At 43.5% G+C, this 21,447-nt stretch overlaps 1 protein-coding gene across 2 annotated transcripts in view; it reads left to right on the top strand.

Moving 5' to 3' along the window:
* The window catches only part of SLC23A2 (solute carrier family 23 member 2), a 151,330-nt gene that overhangs the window by 14,092 nt on the left and 115,791 nt on the right, over positions 1–21,447 (top strand). Inside the window, exon 2 of one of the 2 annotated variants that reach the window (XM_050745213.1) lies at positions 16,557–16,683. The gene's annotated coding sequence lies outside the window, so the exon portion shown is untranslated. The remainder of the gene's footprint in view (positions 1–16,556; positions 16,684–21,447) is intronic. The other variant, XM_050745214.1, reaches the window with a different exon arrangement.

The raw sequence follows: 21,447 nt of genomic DNA, 5'->3' as shown, positions 1-21,447 counted from the left end.
AGTTCCATGCTTACAATGATGCTTTAAAGTGACTTCAGCTTTTTTTCAATTTCTCTTTTTGACTCTGAGATCTCACACTTACTGTTTTATTTCTTGAATATCGTCAACTGCTAAAATGTATTTTCCAGACTTTTTGTTTTGACTGACCCACTTCTCTCTATTTATATTCATCTGTGTGTGTGTGTGTGTGTGTATGTATCTCAGACAAAAGTTTCGAGGCCAGGCGCGGTGACTCATGCCTGTAATCCCAGCACTTTGGGAGGCTGAGGTGGATTGAACCAGATGAGATTCTGTGGGCATGGCAGGAGAGGGACTCCCTATATCCAGGAGTTCGAGAGCAGTTTGGCCAAAATGGTAAAACCCCATCTTTACTAAAAATACAAACATTAGTTAGACGTGGTGGCAGGCAGCTGTAATCCCAGCTACTCAGGGGGCTGAGGCAGGAGAATTGCTTGAACCCAGGAGGTGGAGGCTGTAGTGAGCTGAGATTGCACCACTGCACTCCAGCCTGGGCAACAGAGGGAGACTCCATCTCAAAAAAAGAAAAAGTTTCATGGCCGGGCGTGGTGGCTCACACCTGTAATCCTAACACTTTGGGAGGCCGAGGTGGGTGGATTGCCTGAGCCCAGGAGTTCGAGACCAACCTGGGCAACATGATGAAACCTTGTCTCTACTAAAAATACAAAAAATTAGCTGGGCATTTTGGTGCACTCCTGTAATTCCAGCTACTCGGGAGGCTGAGGCATGAGAATCACTTGAACCCGGGAGGCGGAGGTTGCAATGAGCCGAGATTGTGCCGCTGCACTCCAGCTTGGGCAAAAAAAAAAAAGGTTTCACACCACATCACATAACCTTTGTTTTTTTTTGTTTTTTGTTTTTTTTTTTTGCGGCAAAAGGGGTCTCTCTGTGTTGCCTAGGCTAGTCTGGAACTCCTGAGCTCAAACCATCCTGCCCCTGCCCCTGGGGTTATAGGCATGAGCCACTCCATCCAGCCAGATAAACCTTTTAGGCCGTGTCGTCTGAAATTTTCTATGCTGATTTCATGATGAAAATTTTGGTTATGATGTCCTAAATTGATATGGGCCTTTAAGTAGAAAGGTTAATTCTTCATACTATCCTATGGAAAAGGAACCAGACGAGATTCTGTGGGCATGGCAGGAGAGGGACTCCCTATATCCAGAATAACACGTAAGAAAGCGTCATTGAGATAATTTACATAAAATTCACTTATTTAAAGGATAGGCTTCAGTAGTTGGTAGCATGTTCACTGAGTTTCATAACCGCTACCATCTGGCTGTCATTTGTGGTTACTCTCCTTTCTCCCCTTTTCACCCAGCCCCTAGCGACACTAATCCACAGTCTATTTCTATAGCTGTGCTCTTCTGGACATATAAATGGTATCATACAATATGTGGTTTGGGCCAGGCACGGTGGCTCACGCCTGTAATCCCAGCACTTTGGGAAGCCAAGGTGGGCAGATCACCTGAGCTCAGGAGTTGAAGTCCAGCCTGACCAACATCGTGAAACCCCGTATCTACTAAGAATACAAAAATTAGCTGGGCATGGTGGTGCGTGCCTGTAGTCCCAGCTACTAGGCACACTGAGGTGGGGGTATTGCTTGAACCCGAGTGGCGGAGGTTGCAGTGAGCGAGACTGTGCTATTGCACTCCAGCCTGGGCAACAGAGCGAGACCCTGTCTCAAAAAAAAAAAAGTATTTTGGGGGCCGGGCGCGGTGGCTCAAGCCTGTAATCCCAGCACTTTGGGAGGCCGAGATGGGCGGATCACAAAGTCAGGAGATCGAGACCATCCTGGCTAACCCGGTGAAACCCCGTCTCTACTAAAAAATACAAAAAACTAGCCGGGCGAGGTGGCGGGCGCCTGTAGTCCCAGCTACTGGGGAGGCTGAGGCAGGAGAATGGCGTGAACCCGGGAGGCGGAGCTTGCAGTGAGCTGAGATCCGGCCACTGCACTCCAGCCTGGGCGACAGAGCGAGACTCCGTCTCAAAAAAAAAAAAAAAAAAGTATTTTTTTGTGATAGACTTTTTCACTTAGCTTAATGTTTTCAAGGTTTATCCATGTTACAGTGTGTGTCAGCACTTTCACTTTGTTGCTGAATAATATTCCATTGCATGGATGTATACCACATTTTGTTTATCCATTAATTAGTTGATGGAGATTTGGGTTATTTTCACATTTGGCTGTTATAAATAATGCTGTTATGAACATCTGAATACAAGTTTTTGTGTGATCATCTTTTTACTTTTCTTGGTAGATACATAGAAGTGGAATTACTGGATCATATGGTAATTCTATGTTTAACATTTTGAGGAGCTGCCAAACGGTTTTCCAAAGTAGGTTCTTCAGAATTACATGAGGGTTCTAATTTCTCCGTGTCCTTGCTGACAATTGTTATTGCTGCTCTTTTTGATTATAGCCATCCTAATGGGTGTGCAGTGGTTTTGGTTTGCATTTCCCTAGTGACTAATGATGTTGAACACCTTTTCATGTGTTTATTGGCCATTTGTATGCTACCTTTGCAGAGATGTCTATTCAAATTCTTGGCCCGTTTTTTTGTTTGTCTTTTTGTTTGTGTTTGAGGCCAGGTCTTGCTATGTTGCCCAGTCTGAAGTGCAGTGGCTTGTTAATAAGATCATAGCTCACTGTAGCCTCAGATTCCAAGAGATCCTCCTGCCTCAGGCTCCGGAGTAGCTGGACTAGAGGTATGTGCCGGGTCATCCAGCTTTCTTTGCCCATTTTATTAGGTTACTTGTCTTTATATTGTTGAGTTGTAAGCGTTCTTAATATATTCTTCACGACTCCTTTATCTGGTATGTAATTTGCAAATATTTTTTCCCCTTTCTGTAAGATTCTTTTTCACTTCCTTGCTGTGTCTTTTTTTTTTTTTAAATGTGAGACGCAGTTTCACTCTTGTTGCCCAGGCTGGAGTGCAATGGCGCGATCTCGGCTCACTGCACTCTCCGCCTCCTGAGTTCAAGCGATTCTCCTGCTTTAGCCTCCTGAATAGCTGGAATCACAGGCATGCACCACCATGCCTGGCTAATTTGTGTTTTTAGTAGAGATAGGGTTTCTCCTTGTTGGTCAGTCTGGTCTCGAACTCCTGACCTCAGGTGATCTGCCCACTTTGGCTTCCCAAAGTGTTGGGATTACAGGCGTGAGCCACCGCACCCAGCCTTGCTTGTTTCTTTTGCAGTTAAAAAAGTTTTAAATTTTGTTAAAGTCTCTATGTATCTGTTTTTCTTTTCTTGCTTGTGATTTTGGTGTCATATCTTAGAAACCACTGTCGGCCGGGCGCGGTGGCTCAAGCCTGTAATCCCAGCACTTTGGGAGGCCGAGACGGGTGGATCACGAGGTCAGGAGATCGAGACCATCCTGGCTAACACGGTGAAACCCCATCTCTACTAAAAAATACAAAAAAAACTAGCCGGGCGAAGTGGCGGGCGCCTGTAGTCCCAGCTACTCGGGAGGCTGAGGCAGGAGAATGGCGTGAACCCGGGAGGCGGAGCTTGCAGTGAGCTGAGATCCGGCCACTGCACTCCAGCCTGGGTGACAGAGCGAGACTCCGTCTCAAAAAAAAAAAAAAAAAAAAAAAAAAAAAAAAAAAAAAAAACCACTGTCTAACCCAAGGTCATAAAGATTTACCCCCTCTCCATTTTCTTTTAAGAATTTTACAGTTTTAGCTCTTAAAGTTGGATCTCTGATCCATTTTAAGTTAATTTTTGTATATGTTTGAGTTAGGGGTCCACCTTCATTCTTTTACATGTGGAGTTTTTCTTTTTTTTTGAGACTGAGTTTTACTCTTGCTGCCCAGGCTGGAGTGCAGTGGCGTGATTTTGACTCACTACAACCTCTGCCTCCTGGGTTCAAGCGATTCTCCTGCCTCAGCCTCCTGAGTAGCTGGGATTATAGGTATGTGCTACCATGCCTGGATAATTTTGTATTTTTAGTAGAGACAGGATTTCTCCATGCTGATCGGGCTGGTCTCGAATTCTCGACCTCAGGTGATCTGCCTGCCTCAGCCTCCCAAAGTATTGGGATTATAGGCATGAGCCACCGTGCCCGGCCACACATTTGAACTTTCAGTTGTCTCATCACCATTTGTTTAAAGGATGACTCTACCTCCCATTACATTGTCCTGATACCCTTTTTTGAAAATCACGTTTAGGTTTATTTGTGAATCCTCAATTGTATTCTCTTAATCTACATGGCTACCCTTATCCTAGTATCTTTGTATGTACTTATACCCCACTGTCTTAATTAATATAGCTTCATATTACTTTTGAAATGGGGTAGTGGGAGTCCTCCAATTTTGTTGTTTCTCAAGATTGTTTTGACTATTCTGGGTCCTGTGTATTTCCATAAGAATTTTAGGATCGGCTTGTCAATTTTTGCCAAAAAGACAGATGGGATTTTGAGAGTGATTGCATTGAATCTGAAGATCAGTTTGGGTAGTATTGCCAAGAATTACATATTTTTAACTGAAAAATTTCTTGAGACAATATTTATCTGCATGAGGAGCAGTACATTATGATAATTTCTTCCAGCCTAGTCTAGTCTACTTCATTCCATTTTTTCAAATTCAGAAATTGCCATCGGTCAGGCACGGTGGCTCATGCCTGTAATCCCAGCACTTTGGGAGGCCGAGGTGGGCAGATCATGAGGTCAGGAGTTGGAGACCAGCCTGGCCAACATGGTGAAACCCCGTCTCTACTAAAAATACAAAAATTAGCTGGGCGTGGTGATGTGCGCCTGTAATCCCAGCTACTGGGGAGACTGAGGCAAGAGAATGGCTTGAACCCAGGAGGTGGAGGCTGCAGTGAGCTGAGATTATGCCACTGCACTCCAGCCTGGGTGACAGAGCAAGACTGCGTCTCAAAAAGAAAGAGGCCGGGTGCAGTGGCTCATGCCTGTAATCCCAGCACTTTGGGAGGCTGAGGTGAGGTCAGGAGATTGAGACCATCCTGGCTATCACGGTGAAACCCTGTCTCTACTAAAAATACAAAAAAATAGCCAGACATGGTGGCATGCGCCTCTGGTCCCAGCTACTCAGGAGGCTGAGACAGGAGAATCGCTTGAATCCGGGAGGTGGAGATTGCGGTGAGCCCAGATCTCGCCACTGCACTCCAGCCTGGGCAACAGAGCGAGATTCCATCTGAAAGAAAAAGAAAGAGAGAAAAGGAAGGAAGGAGAAGGAAATGGAAGGAAGGAAGGAGAAAGAAATGGAAAGAAGGAAGGAGAAGGAAATGGAGGGAAGGAAGGAGAAGGAAATGGAAGGAAGGAAGGAGAAGGAAATGGAAGGACATGGAAGGAAAGAAGAAGGAAAGAAGGAAAGAAATTGCCAACCCCAGGCACTGATTTGAGTACTCTCTCTCATGGACCATTCATTTTCTATTGTTTGAAAAATATGCTTCATGTCAGTGGTCCTCAACCCTGACAGCAAATTGCAATCACCTGGGAAACTTTAAAAAACTACGGATGCTGGACACATCCATGAGACCGGGATGCCGTTGATGAGAAATTCAGCCCGAGCACTTCCAGGTGATTCCAGGGTACAGCCAGAGCTGAGCACCATTGCTATAAGTAAACTAAAATTCAGATATTTATACTGCTTTTAAAGCCTTTTCATAGTCGACTGAATGGGATGGAAATGTGCATGTTGCTAACTTACAGGTCCTTATGTGTCAATTTGATGACAAATGTATTAGGTCTGTTTGTGCACTTTCGCTTAATGTAATACGACCTGTGATGCAGTTCTCTTGAGAAATTGAATGATTATGTTGTTGACTTGCCTGTGGGTGTGTAGGGTTGTCCCTGGTCTATGTAGAGAGCAAAGACAGAGCTGAATGTTTGGAGATCATCTGTCATTTCTCAGGAATTTTCGTGTCTGCCTTTTTGCAGTAGGAAATGGATTGAGAAGAATATGTGGGAAATTCACAGCTATTTTAGGAATTGTCATATAGAGACCACTAAATCTATTGGTTAGAATTACTGTTGATGTATATGAAGCTATTGGTCAGAATTAAGGTCAGAATTAGTGGAAAAATATCTGGACTGGTGTCCTGTCTTAGAGAGATTAAGGAATATTAGGATTGTGGTGGAATGCTTATATATAAAGTAGCTTATTTTACTCATTGAATATTCTTTTATCTGGTTATATTTGAAAGTAAAATGTGGCTGGATGCAGTGGCTCACACTTGTAATCCCAGCACTTTGGGAGGCTGAGGTGGGCGGTTCACCTGAGGTCGGGAGTTCGAGACCAGCCTGGCCAACATGGTGAAACCCCATCTCTACTAAAAATACAAAAATTAACTGGGCCTGGTGGCAGCTACCTGTAATCCCAGCTATTTGGGAAACTCAGACAGGAGAATCACTTGAACCGGGTGGCGGACGTTGCAGTGAGCCAGGATTACGCCATTGCACTCTAGCCTGGGCCACAGAGTAAGACCCTATCTCAAAAAAAGAAAAAAAAAAGAAAAAAAGAAAGTAAAATGTGCAGATATACAATATATATAACTATTTTTTTTCAAAGTAGAGATTATACGGAGGGTATTTTTTTTTTTTTTTTTTTTTTTTTTTTTTTTTTTTTTTTGAGATGGAGTCTCGCTCTGTCGCCCAGGCTGGAGTGCAGTGGCGCGATCTCGGCTCACTGCAAGCTCCGCCTCCCGGGTTCACGCCATTCTCCTGCCTCAGCCTCCCGAGTAGCTGGGACTACAGGCGCCCACAACCGCGCCCGGCTAATTTTTTGTATTTTTAGTAGAGACGGGGTTTCACCGTGGTCTCGATCTCCTGACCTTGTGATCCGCCCGCCTCGGCTCCCAAAGCGCTGGGATTACAGGCGTGAGCCACCGCGCCCGGCCCATACGGAGGGTATTTAAGCCTGTTTTTTACTAAGCAATGTATCTTAGACATGTAACTAAATAGTCCTTTAAAACATGGTTATTCACAGCTCATTTGTGCTGAATACATCATGTTTTATTTGACACATCCTTCTATTAGGTATTTAGCTTATGAGCCATTTTCTGCTGTGGTAGACATAATACAGTGGTGAAAAGCATTGTACCTAAATCTGTGTGCATTTTCCTGAGTATTTCTTTAGACTAAGTTGTTGGAAGGGATATCGTTTGCATTTCTAAGGCTTTAACACATAAGTAACATATATGCCAGAGACCTCCTGCATTCAGGTTAACACACTGGGAAGTATTGCCATAATAAAACATTTTTTCTTTTTTATGCCAATTTGAGTGAAGAATGGAATCACCATGTTTATTTTGCTTTTCTTTGATGCCTAGTGAGTTTGAGCACTTTTTAATGATTCTTTTGGTCATTTATATTTTGTTTGGCTTCCTGTATTTTTTGTCAGTTTTTCCAGTCTTGTATCTATCTCTCTTTCCTGGTGATTTATAGCAGTTCTTTTTATATCAAGGACATGAACACTTTGATAAATATTATACATATTTTCCCCATTTGCCTGGTAATTTTGTGATGTATTGGAGAACTAAGTCTAATTTGCAGATCTTTTTCTTGATTTAATTTTCAAATTAGAAGTCTCATTTTTCAAACTTTAAAGTTTCAAAGGAAACATTTTTCTTAAAGATGAATAAAAATCTGTCAGAACATGATTTTGTTTAAAGTATTTTATAGATTTCTTATTTGCTTGTCTACTAAAATAACGCTTGGAACAATCAGCTGCCACCTTTGAATTTAAAAGAGAAGTAAAATTTGGAATTGAAGATTTTCCAATATTATTGTCTCTATATTTTAATTTTTTTTCATATATTTAGACATCTTTTTTGTAGAGGCAGGGTCTTTCTATGTTGTCTAGGCTGGTCTTGAACTCTTGGTCTAAAGTCATCCTCCTGCCAGGGCTTCCCAAAGTTTTGGGATTATAGGTATGAGCCACCATGCTGGCCCCATTGTCCCAGTAAATGTGAACCTTAAGTTTGGGCGCTTTTGGTGTTTAGACCCTTTGGGTACACATAATGTCCTTTGGGTTGATGGTGCTCTTTTGTGTTAATTTCTTTCTTTCTTTTTTTTTTTGAGTTGGAGTCTCGCTCTGTTGCCCAGGCTGGAGTGCAGTGGTGTGATCTCGGTTCACCGTAACCTCCGCCTCTCGGGTTCAAGCGATTCTCCTGCCTCAGCCTCCTGAGTAGCTGGGATTACAGGTACACGCCACCAAGCTCAGCTAATTTTTGTGTTTTTAGTAGAGACAGGATTTTGCCATGTTGGCCAGGCTGGTCTCAAACTCCTGACCTCGTGATCCGCCCGTCTCAGCCTCCCAAAGTACTGAGATTATAGATGTGAGCCCCCGCGCCCAGCCATTTGCAGTAATTTCTTAGTTTTGCTCCAGTAGTATTAAATTGGAGACTTTTGCATTATACTTAGATAATAGCCTTAAATAACTCTTTCTAATTTTATCCTGTAGGCTTCTTGTTTAAAAATCGGCATCTGTTTGTATTCCAGCTCTCGGGAAGCACTTGTCCTAGCTAGGTTTTAGGGGCTTGCTAGTCTTGTTGGCTCCTTGAGGTTGTGGAGGGGGGCTTAATGTGTGTAGCTTCATAGCATCTGGCTCAGCACAGCTCAGAATAGGTACTACACATGCCCTGTGTGCATATCCTGGCGTTTTCCCTTTAACCATCCCTAGGAGAAATGAGACCAGTATGGGTTCTGGTTCTGGGGCTGCCTCCAACTGGGTGTAAGACTCTGTTTCCCCTCTGTGCCTTCCATTGCCAGTGGTGAGCCGGGTTGCAGGATTTCTAAGCACCTTGTATTCATTCTTTCCACCCCCATCATTGAGCACTGTCTTTCGGCAGGGTGCTGGGGAGAAGCAGCCTGCCCAGGCTTAGCCATTTCTAGGTCGTCCTCGTTTTGAGTTCACAATTCTGACCTCTGGTTACTTTAATCTGGTTATTATCTAATCGTGATCACTCCTAGACATTTTGCAGAGGTTTAGAAAGTTTTGGGGCTGACAGACATAAAATAGGCTTTTCAGCTTAGTTGAAGGTCAACAATGCTTGTTCACACGCAAAGGCACAGTTTATGAAGGGAAAAATAGAACCATTTATGTTAACTGAGCTTGACTTATTAGCACCGATAGTTGCCATGGGAGTGTTTTTTTTTTTTTTGAGACGGAGTCTCGCTCTGCAGCCCAGGCTGGAGTGCGGTGGCCGGATCTCAGCTCACTGCAAGCTCCGCCTCCCGGGTTCTCGCCATTCTCCTGCCTCAGCCTCCCGAGTAGCTGGGACTACAGGCGCCGCCACCACGCCTGGCTAGTTTTTTGTATTTTTTAGTAGAGACGGGGTTTCACCGTGTTAGCCAGGATGGTCTCGATTTCCTGACCTCGTGATCCGCCCGTCTCAGCCTCCCAAAGTGCTGGGATTTTAGGCGTGAGCCACCGCGCCCGGCGGGAGTGTTTTTTTAAGTTTGTCATTTTGCCAGGAATGTAAATTGGGGCATTACTCCTTAGATTTTCATGTAATTAGGAGGATGGACAAAGCCTCTATTTTTCTTGAATCAGAAGTTTATTATCCCATTTATAATATGCAAGTAAGTAAGGAAAGGTGTCTTTAATTTTTTTGTTTGTTTTTGTAGAGACCCTTGTTATGTTGCCCAGGCTGGTCTTGAACTTCTTGGCTCAAGCGATCCTCTTGCCTCAGCCTCCTGAAGTGCTGAGATTATACAGTGTGAGCCACTGCCAGTATCTTTAATTTTTTGATGATAAGTACAACTTAGGCATCGAGCAAAACTATTTTTAGTGACTTGTCTTGCGTATATATTTATGAATTTTGAGCTTTTAAAAAATCACAAATAGGCCAGGTGTGGTAGCTCACACCTGTAATCCTAGCACTTAGGGAAGCTGAGGCAGGAGGATCACATGAGCTCAGGAGTTCGAGACCAGCCTGGGCAGCATGATGAGATCTCGTCTCGCTCTCTCTTTTTTTGAGACAGAGACTCGCTCTCTCCCCAGGCTGGAGTGCAGTGGTGCAGTCTCAGCTCACTGCAGCCTCTGTCTCCCCATTTCTTTTTTTTTTTTTTTTTTTTGAGACGGAGTCTCGCTCTGTCGCCCAGGCTGGAGTGCAGTGGCGCGATCTCGGCTCACTGCAAGCTCCACCTCCCGGGTTCACGCCATTCTCCCGCCTCAGCCTCCGAGTAGCTGGGACTACAGGCGCCCGCCACCACGCCCGGCTAGTTTTTTGTATTTTTAGTAGAGACGGGGTTTCACCATGTTAGCCAGGATGGTCTCGATCTCCTGACCTCGTGATCCACCCGCCTCGGCCTCCCAAAGTGCTGGGATTACAGGCTTGAGCCACCGCGCCCGGCATCTGTCTCCCCATTTCAAGTGATTCTCCTGCCTCAGCCTTCCCAGTAGCTGGGACTACAGGTGCATGCCACCATGCCCAGCTAATTTTTGTAGTTTTTTAGTAGGGTCGGGGGTGGGAGGGTTTCACCTTGTTGGCCAGGCTGGTGTTGAACTCCTAACCTCGTGATCCACCCACCTCAACCTCCCAAAGTGCTGGGATTACAAGCGTGAGCCACTGCACCCAGCCTGAGATCTTGTCTTTATTAAGAAAATAAATAAAAATATAATACGTGTTCATTAATAATGGGTAAAGTAGAAAAGCAAAAAGAAATAGGACACCACCTGCATCTGAAACCCTGGGAGGATCCAGTTAATATTGTAGTAAGTGTCCCAGAATGCCTGTCTTGCTGAAGAAGTCATGTTCATAAAGAGAGAGATGTTCTGCCTTTTTTCACCCCACTTTGTAATAGATCATAACTATTTCCGTGTGTCATGATAGAGTACTGCAGAATGGCCCAGTAGTATTTTATCATACAGTGTTTTACTATCATAATTTATTCATGTAGTCCTTACATAGTGGATTCTACTTGTCCTACAATTGAAGTGTATACAATTATATTCATCTAGTTACTTTTCTAGAACAATGATTTTACTGGATATGCATTTTTGTTATTTTTTTTGAGATGCAGCTTTGCTAAGCCACCCAGGCTGAAGTGCAGTGGTGTGATCTCGGCTCACTGCAACCTCCTCCCCCCACCCCCCGGTTCAAGCGATTCTCCTGCCTCAGCCTCCCAAGTAGCTGGGACTACAGGCAGGCATGCGCCACCCCGCCTGGCTACTTTTTGTATTTTTAGTAGAGACAGGGTTTCACCATGTTGGCCAGGATAGTCTCGATCTCTTGACCTCATGATCCACCTGCCTTGGCCTCCTAAAGTGCTGGGATTACAGGCATGAGCCACCGCACCCAGCCTGGATATACATTTTAAAGGAGGTGGACATTAAACATTTTAAAATTATTTTGACCAAAAACATCTAGCTGAAAATGGTGGTGAATATTTCTCTGATTTTGGAATGGGGAGGGACTTTCTTTTCTTTTTGGGATGAAGTCTTGCTCTTGTCCCCCAGGCTGGAGTGCAATGGCGTGATCTCGGCTCACTGCAACCTCTGCCTCCTGAGTTCAAGCGATTCTCTTGCCTCAGCCTCCTGAGTAGCTGGGATTACAGGTGCCTGCCACCATGCCCTATTACTTTTGTGCTAGAAAGTCCCTCCCTGGCCGGGCACGGTGGTTCACGCCTGTAATCCCAGCATTTTGGAAGGCCAACATGGGCAGATCACCTGAGGTCAGGAGTTCGAGATCAGCCTGGCCAACATGGTGAAGCCTTGTCACTACTAAAAATACAAACATTAGTCGGTATGGTGGTGTATGCACGTAATCCCAGCTACTTGGGAGACTGAGACAGGAGATTGGCTTGAGCCTGGGAGGTGGAGTTTGCAGTGAGCCGAGATGGCACCACTGCATTCCAGCCTGGGCAACAGAGTGAAATTGTCTCAAAAAAAAAAAAAAAAAAAAAAATCTAGGAATGGCAAGTGAGGTTAACATCGTATTCTTTCATTTTCTTTTTTTCTTACCACTGCACCAATGAAGAAATACATAGTTTTCTTCCCTTGTGCTTTGTCAGTAGGTCTGCTTTCCCAGAAAGAATTGGGAAGCATTTTCATTTCCCATTTCTTACGAGGAAGGCTGGGAAATAACTAAGAATTTGTCTGGGCCTAGCACCTTTTGGGGAAGAGTAATTTGCTTTTGTAATTTTCTCCATTTATTGTTACTTGTTTAGGTTTTCTTTTTCTTTTCTTTTTTTTTTTTTTTTTGAGACGGAGTCTGGCTCTGTCGCCCAGGCTGGAGTGCAGTGGCCGGATCTTAGCTCACTGCAAGCTCTGTCTCCCGGGTTCACACCATTCTCCTGCCTCAGCCTCCCGAGTAGCTGGGACTACAGGCGCCCGCCACCGCGCCCGGCTAGTTTTTTGTATTTTTTAGTAGAGATGGGGTTTCACCGTGTTAGCCAGGGTGGTCTCGATCTCCTGACCTCGTGATCCGCCCGCCTCGGCCTCCCAAAGTGCTGGGATTACAGCCGTGAGCCACTGCGCCCAGCCCACTTGTTTAGGTTTTCAAAAAAGTAGTTTTTGGCCAGGCATGGTGGCTCACACCTGTAATCCAGCACTTTGGGAGACTGAGGCAGGTGGATCACTTGAGGTCAGGAGTTGGAGACTAGCCTGGTCAGCATGATGAAACCACATCTTTACTAAAAATACAAAAATTAGCCAGGTGTGGTGGTGGGCACCTGTAATCCCAGCTACTTGGGAGAGCCCTGGAGGCGGAGGTTGCAGTGAGCTGAGATCACGCCACTGCACTCCAGCCTGGGCGACAGAGTGAGACTCCATCTCAAAAACAAAAACACCGAAAAAATAGTTTTCCCCCTAAAATTGCCTGTTTCATCAAGATTTTCAAGTGCATACATGTGCTGCTTTTGTAAGTCCTTGAAAAAAATACAAACATTGGGAATGATAGTATAAGGAGTTAAAAATAAACTTAAAAAACAAAATGTGTTTTGAATTTGCCCTTGTTTTCAGAAGATATTTGTCATATTCAGGAAGTATCTTTTAATTTGCATTGAAGATATTTGGTTTTTGCTTTTTAAATCAGGAGGAAGTGTTTTGTCAGCCTTTTTGGCATCTACTGAATTGATATAATGATTTGGCTGCTCAGAGGTTCTGGCCTGTTATGATACTGGCCCTGGCATTCTCTCCTTCCTGCTTTTGAAGAGTTAACATCCCTTTTTAAGGAAATGATGGTGAGTCAGTGGTAGATGTTAAGTAACATAGTAAGATACACAGATGGCAATTCTGTATTATTTCCTCCCCAGTTTTTTGTTGAATGTTTTCTATATGAAGTCAGTGTCTGGAAACCACAGCATGTAGTATGTACTTTTGCACATCCTCATTAAGAAGCAACAGAAGCACCGCGAACAGATTCTTGAGAGTTCAGCGGGCCTTGATGGGGGAAAGTCATGTGGCCGTCAATGTGTCCCAAGTGATGTTTCCTCTGACCTGCCACAGCACTTGGGCTTTGATCTCAGCCCTGTAGCCTTGCATGCAAAGAACAGAGTGTGGTGGAGCCTGCGAATGGGAGGTGCTTTCAGCGGAGAGCTCTGCCAGAAGTTCAAGGATGCTCACTGATAGCTCAGTCTTGTTTTTGTTTGTATTGTGATTCCTTCTGCTTAGCTCCTTCCTCAGAGATTCCTTTCTCAAAAATCTATTTACATGTTCCCAGTATTAGAACCTCTGACCCAGTTCTGTGGTTTGGTCTCAATACTTGCTCTGTGCAGTAGTAAGTCAAGTCCTTCCAGCCATCTTGCCACTCAGCTTAGAAAAATACTCTCCAAAAACATGTCTTTAAGGAGTCATAGTACTTTCGCTTCTCCATTCAGAATTTTCCAATGATTTGTAGCTAAAAATGACATTCTGTTAATTTGCACTTTGCCCTCATGGAGCCGTTTTTAATTAATAGTTTTTAAAAGGATTTGCAAAAGAAGCATACACATGTTGAAAAATAAGTGTAGCTTGTCAGACTCGTATTTAGTAAATTGAGAAAGTCACACGATCTTTTCTTATGTCCACCCCACCACTTCAAAGCAGTTTGATCTGTATCCTTGCCAGCCCTGTTCTGTGTACACAAATGCATACTATGTAATTATCTTCTTAATAAAAGTGAAATCATAACCACACATTGTACAACCTGTATTTTTCAAGGAACTGTATTTGTTATTACAGTTTAACTGAAAGTAAGCCATTCTTTTAAAGTATCTTTTTTTTTTTCATGTTTTTTCATTATTCCTCTTGACTAGACATTGATGGATGTCACCTTTGTGCCTCCCTTCTGACATTGCAAATTTCTGGTAAACATAGCTTAAGGCTTGGCATAGTGGCTTGTGCCTGTAATCCCAGCACTTTGGGAGGCCGAGGTGGGTGGATCACCTGAGTTGGGTTCAAGACCAGCCTGGCCAACATGGTGAAACCGTGTCTCTACTAAAAATACAAAAAATTAGCCAGGCGTGGTGGCGGGTACCTGTAATCCCAGCTATTCTGGAGGCTGAGGCAAGAGAATCTCTTGAACCCGAGAGTGGAGGTTGCAGTGAGCCAAGATTGCGCCCCTGCCCTCCAGCCTAGGTGATAGATCGAGACTCTGTCTCATTTAAAACAGCAACAACAACCCCAAAAAAACCCCGCAAAAAACCCCACATAGCTTAAGATAGATTTATGGAATGGAGATTTTATTTTGAGAAATAAATTACTTTTTGTTTTCCTTGCATGCAAAATGTTTTAGAAAGGGAAAGACATCAGTTTCTTCATTCACATTCTAATAATTTAAAGTGAGTATTTTTTCCTAAACAGCAAAAGACCAGTGTTTAGTTTCCAAATTAAAAAAAAAAGTAAAAGAAATAGGCTCATTAGTGGTTCATTGAAGACTGGACTGGGACCAGTTCGATAGCATTTGTGTGCTATTTAACTTGGGGCCATTGGCGATTGTTGATGCTAACTTGTCCAAGAACAAATGGTGAAAGTTGATGTCTCAACATAAGGATTTTCAAGTGAAAATCTGGCTAAACTGTTGGTTGCCTTTTTCTTCACAAGGGAGGACCAGGCTCATGGCTGGGGCTGTGATGACTGTTCCCAAGACAGCCACTGAGTCAGGCTCTGGGTTCCCTTTATTGTAGAACATTGCACAGATGCAAGAGTGGATAAACCATAGCCATTTAATAAATGGTAAAAGGAACATCTGTGTACATGCTAATACCCCGTTTAAGAAATAGAATGTGACCGGCTTTTTGAGAAGCACCCTCCCCATGTGCTAATCCATTTTTAAGAGGCTTTAAAAGAAGGTGACTTAATTTTTTTTGTTGTTAAATCAAAGGCCCTGTGCTGGGGAATATGGAGTTTAAAAATTATCAACGAAGAAATCCCAACTGATAGCAAATCAGTTTTTTTGCTTTTGTTTTGAGATGGGGTGTTGCTCTGTTGCCCAAGTAGGACTGCAGTGGCACAGTCACAGCTCACTGCAGCCTTGACCTTCTGGGCTCAAGGAATCCTCCTGCCTCAGCCTCCTGAGTAGCTGCGACTACAGGTGTGTGCCACCGCGACGAGATTTTTTTTGTTTGTTTGTTTTTTGTTTTAGAGATGAGGTTTCACTATGTTGCCCAGGCTGGTCTTGAACTCCTGGCCTCAAGTGATCCTCCCATCCCAGCCTCCCTATAGTTGTGAACAACCGTGCCTGGCCCCAAATTGCTATTTATTTATTTGTTTATTTATTTGAGACAGAGTCTCACTCTGTCAGCCAAGCTGCAGTGCAGTTGCACAATCACAGCTCACTGCAACCTCAACCTCCTGGGCTCAGGTGATCCTCCACCTTTCACTCTCCTGAGTAGCTGGGATTACAGGTGCATGACACCATACCTGGCTAATATGTGTGTGTGTGTGTGTGTTTTGTAGAGACCACCCTATTGCTCAGGCTGGTCTTGAACGCCTGGGCTTAAGTGACCTGCCTGCCTTGGCCTACCAAAGTGCTGGGGTTACAGGTGTGAGCCACTGTACCTGGCTGAAAATTGTTTTTTTATGGGTGTTCTAAAATACTATCTTTCAAAATACTTTGTAGAAATGGAGAGTGGATTTTTTTTTTTTTTTTTTTTTTTTTTTAAGACAGAGTCTTGCTCTGTCGCCCAGGCTGGAGTGCAGTGGCACCATCTTGGCTCACTGCAAGCTCTGCCTCTGGGGTTCACGCCATTCTCCTGTCTCAGCCTCCCGCGTAGCTGGGACTATAGGCACCTGCCACCACGCCCGGCTAATTTTTTGTATTTTTAGTAGAGACGGGGTTTCACTGTGTTAGCCAGGATGGTCTCGATCTCCTGACCTCGTGATCCACCTGCCTCGGCCTCCCAAAGTGCTGAGAGTACAGGCGTGAGCCACCGCGCTCGGCTGGAGAGTGGATTTTTAAAGAACTGAAGGTGCAGTTTGTGACCCTGCCTAGGGACAGGCTGGGGTCTTGGAGGCAGTCCATAAAAATGAAGAAGTAGTAATAGAGCAAATTCTAAGCTTGAACATGACTGGGTGAAAAATAGACTCCATTCATGCACAGTGCCTCCTGCTAGGTTTGTTATTACTTTAAGTTTACCATTTGCTTTTCTCCAGCTAGGTCTTGACTCCACTAACGGGGACTTCTCATACGGCTTTGAACTTGGACCTTGGCGCATAAGCAAATGTAACCCAGCGACTTGTAATGGAAAGCATATGGACAGGTCTACGCCACATCACTTAGGTGCGTGTAAAACACAATCTCCGGTTGTGTTTCCTTTTCTTTTCTTACTTTTTCTGAAACAGGGTCTTGCTGTGTCACCCAGGCTGGAGTGCAGTGGCACGATCGCGGCTCGTGGCATCCTTGGCCTGCTGGGCTTATGTGATCCTTCTACCTCAGCTTCCCAAGTAGCTGGGACTACAGACGTGAGCCACAGTGCCTGGCTAATTTAAATTTTTTTTTTTTTTTGTAGAGATGGGGTCTTACTTTGTTATCTAGGCTGGTTTCTAACTCCTGGGCTCAAGTGATCCTCCTGCCTCTGCCCCTCAAAGTGCTGGGGATATAGGCGTGAGCCACCATGCCTGGCTAGTTATGCTTCATGGTATAATTGGGCTGGCAGCTCTGTAGCATTAGAACCCTTTTGTACTTGACCTTACCTTTGTACGTTTTTTACCTGTCGAGAACAGTCTAAATGCACAGCCTTTGGAATAATGAATTGTTATGTTAATGTTAATGATAAGGTAATGGACTTCTTTAGGCCAAATTCCACGTAAGTAGATTAAACTAGAAAATAAACAGGCACAGTCTTGCCACTTATTAATTACAAAGTAGGAGGTAAATATTTTCAGTTTTCTTTCATGCTTTTGACTTTATTAACAGCAAAAATTTGTTGAGTACCTCCTGCTCTTGGGGCCCTCCATGAGATTTATACATGAGGACCCTGGAGTAGAAAGAGATTTAAGAATTGTTTCCTCGCCCCTTTTCAAGCATTCTCTGCAGTTTAATTAATGAGACTAACCACATGTACATTACTAAGGTGCATTCTTTTTTTCCTCCTCCTGCCGTTTCCCTTATCCTCAAAGCTTGATGAACATTTTGATTATTTTTAATTTTTTGCTATTATAAGCAATACTGCAATCAGATTTCTTCTTGGGGAAAACATCTTAGCAGTAATAGTGATGGGCACAGTTCATGACCTGTTAAAAATTTGATATATATTGATAAATTATCCTGCAGAAAAGCCGCAAGTATTTCACATCTGCTGACACATTCTCTCAGATACTCTGCTTCTGGGTGTGGTGGTGCCCGCCCATAGTCCCAGCTACTCTGGAGACTGAAACAGGAGGATCACTTGAGCCCAGGAGTTCAAGGATTTAATGAGCTCTGATTGTGCCAGCGCATTCTAGCCGGGGTGGCAGAGTGAGACCCTGCCTCAAGAAAAAAAAAAAAAAGGATGCTGTCAGATACATTGACTTGTTAAAACTAAATTTATTCAGTATGGTGGATGTAAAATGTTATGTCAGTGTTGTTTTAAAAAGTTTTATGTGCAGTAAAATTTACTTTCTGTGTACACTTATAAGACCTTTTACAAATACTTAGAGGGGATCACTCCTTTTAAAAAAATTTTTAAGACTTCTAATAAAGGCTGGGCATGGTGGCTCACATCTGTAATCCCAGCACTTTGGGAAGCTGAGGTGGGCAGATCACCTGAGGTCTGGAGTTCGAGACCAGCCTGTACAACACGGAGAAACCCTGTCTAAAGTACAAAAAATTAGCTGGGCGTGGTGGCGCATTCCTGTAATCCCAGTTACTTGGGAGGCTGAGGTAGGAGAATTACTTGAACCTGGGAGGCGAGAGGTTGCAGTGAGCTGAGATTGTGCCATTGTACTCCAGCCTGGGTAACAAGAGGGAAACTCTGTCTCAAAACAAAACAACAACAAGAAAACAAAAAAACACTTCTAATAAAGAAGTCTCTACTTACTACTAAAAACAAAACAAAGCTGGGCGTGGTGGTTCACACCTGTAATCCCAGCACTTTGGGAGGCCAAGGTGGGCAGATCATGAGGTCAGGAGTTCAAGACCAGCCTGGCCAACATGGCTGGTGAAACCCCATCTCTACTAAAAATACAAAAATTAGCCAGGCATGGTGGCGCACACCTGTATTGCCCGCTACTCTGGAGGCTGAGACAGGAGAATTGCATGAACTCGGGAGGCAGAGGTTGCAGTGAGCCGAGATCGTGCCACTACACTCCAGCCTGGATGACAGAGCCGGACTCAGTCTCAAAAAATAAAACAAAAAAAAAAAAAAAGAAAAGAAAAATATACATCCCGACATTTTTAATGATTTACCTTGTCAAGCCTTGTCAAATATTTACTTATTTCTGAAGGAAGAGGACACCTGGCTCTTTTCTTAGAGGTCACCTTTAATTCCAGGTCTTTCTTTGAAATCACTCCCTTAGTTCATCCTTTTTTCTCATTGGCACTTTACCGTCACAGTTGCCAAGGTCCTTTTCCTTGGATTAACACAGAAGCTTATTGATCTCCATTTTGATCCCCATTATCCTGTGGTGGACGACTGCTCTCCTTGCCTGCCCAGAAACTCATGTTGCATGAAGCCGTTCTGTGTTGATGTTCGCCTTTCAAGGCTACTTTGACTCCACAAAGGTTTTTCTTCCTTTGCTTCCCTGCCCTCTGACCTCCAGGTGCTGGGGTTAGGCTGTTGTGTTCAGCGCCCAAAAGCCCATCATTTGCCACCTACCTCTGGACCTCCCTGGTGGCATCCGTCTTGGGATTCCTGCCATCTTTCAAGACTGACCCTAATCTCACTTTGTAAAAGTCATTTCTGACAACTTCCAGCCTGGAGTTCCAGTGTCCCTGAGCTCTCCTGCCCAGTTTGATGGTTGTATGTGTTTTCTGTTATTTGCTAGGTGTCCGGGCTGTACCATCAGGTGGGAAAGAGCCTCAGCATAATGTGTCTCCATCTCCTTGCCCCAGCCCACCAAGGCAGTCAGGGATCTAGTTGGATGGTTGGTGTCATTCCATTTGCCTTGAGATGATCAGTACAGATGCTGAAATGTTACGCTCTTACTAAACTGAGAAAAGAGGAGGTTTGCTCATACCTTTCATTTTCGTCGTTAATATCATACAGATGACCGTTTAGTGCCTGGCTTTTATAGCTGAGAACACCCACTTTGCTTGGTGCCTGAAGCCTGCAGACTGGGTACCTGGTTCTGGTCGAAGGGTATTTTAGCATTTGCTAGAACCACCACAGATGTTGCAGGACTCAGATATAAACTGGATCAAAAGTTTTGAGCAGTGAAGAGAATTTTCTATTTTATTGGTGCCTGATTTCCAAGAAGCCTTGTATCGGGAAATCCTGGTGTTTTTGGTTTAGAGTCTTTGTGCTGTTGACGTCAGTGTCTCACTTTCTCATTACCAGACATGTTGTATAAAAATGCTGCGTTGCTTATGGTTTGATCAGTAGCAACAAGATAATTAAATATTTACTGGAGAAATTGGGTGGTTTCACAAACCTATGTAAACACTGATGGTGATTACAGAGCTTACATAAGAAGGTAAGGAAGGAAGATGGAACAGTTGTGTAACAGTTACTATGAAAGAGATTCCAAGCAAATTAGAACAAGTCTGGCCTTTTCAACTGGTTATTTTGAAAAATCAACATGTTAGTGTTGGATTAAGACCAGCTGTTTATAAATTGTCTAAGTTGTTTGCTGATTTTTCTGTATGGTATTAAAGAAAAAAATCAATAAATTTGTCTCGTGACTTCTAACGATAATCCTTTTTAAATACACATATTGTTTTGTTTTAGGTTTGCCGTAAACTGGAACTTTCAGATCAATAGCAATAAAGCCTTTCTGGATTTGAGTAGTGTTTACCTTTTGATGGGCCCTGTGTTTTATTTAGATTTCTCGTACTGGTTCTGGGCTTCCCTCGAAGAGCCCCTGCCTCCAGCCCTTCTGACCTTTTGTCTTGCGCTTCTCGTTAGCACAAGATTTCTGCTTCTGGATTTCTGCTTTGGTCTCTTTTATATCTGCCTCCTTCCCTCGTCTCAGTTCTGTGTGTGGAAAATTAGGTTATGGCACCTGCTCCCCATCATGTTATCTACCCAGCTGACTGTGTAGGATATTAATGATAGGGTTGGCTTTGATGTTTGGATAAAGATGGCCATGTCTCTGTGTGTGTTTATATGTGTGTGTGTGTGTGTGTGTGTAAAATCAAACTATCAAAAGTTTACACATTCATAGGATGTGGTCTTATCATGATTACCCTGGTTGTGTGCTCTGAAATAGCGTTTTCTCTTTCCCTGATATCCACATTTTTTAGACTAGCAGTACCTAATACCATTATAATGGAAGTCACATATGTAATTTTGAGGTAGCTACGTTAAAGGAAAACAAGAACAATTAATTTTAGTAATATATTTTACAAGCTGATATATTAAAAATAATTCAACACAATCAATATAAAATTATTAATGAGATAGTTACATTCTTTATTTTCATGGTAACCCTTTAAAGTCTATTGTATATGTTACATTCATAGCACACACCAGTTGGACCAACACGTTTGAGGTGCTCAGTAGCCACCTGGGGCTGGTGGCTCGCACATTGGATAGCACAGTTACCACATTGCTTTATTTACCACTGAGCAATATGTTTTCAACTTCCAAGCTCTTGGAGTTTTCAGTATTTCATAATGTAAGCCCCCTCTATTTCAGGGACTATGTAGTAATACATACTCACACTTGAACGGTGCTACTAAAGCTTCCCCTTCCTCACCTTTTTCCTTTCAAATTTAGATTTTCAGTTGCCTGGAAAATGCATATGAACCAGTTCAACAAGTAAATTGATCTCCCCTGCCGCCCCCTACCTCAGTCTATAGGTATATTTTTCTTTTTTACCCAAGAATCACAAATATGTTCTATAGCTTATAATTCTTTTTTTAATTTTCTTTTTGAGACAGGGTCTCTCTCCCTCTGTTATCCAG

Source organism: Macaca thibetana, chromosome 10 (genome assembly GCF_024542745.1).
Source record: "Macaca thibetana thibetana isolate TM-01 chromosome 10, ASM2454274v1, whole genome shotgun sequence".
Taxonomy (NCBI): Eukaryota; Metazoa; Chordata; class Mammalia; order Primates; family Cercopithecidae; genus Macaca; species Macaca thibetana.
This window is presented reverse-complemented; position numbering and strand designations above follow the sequence as displayed.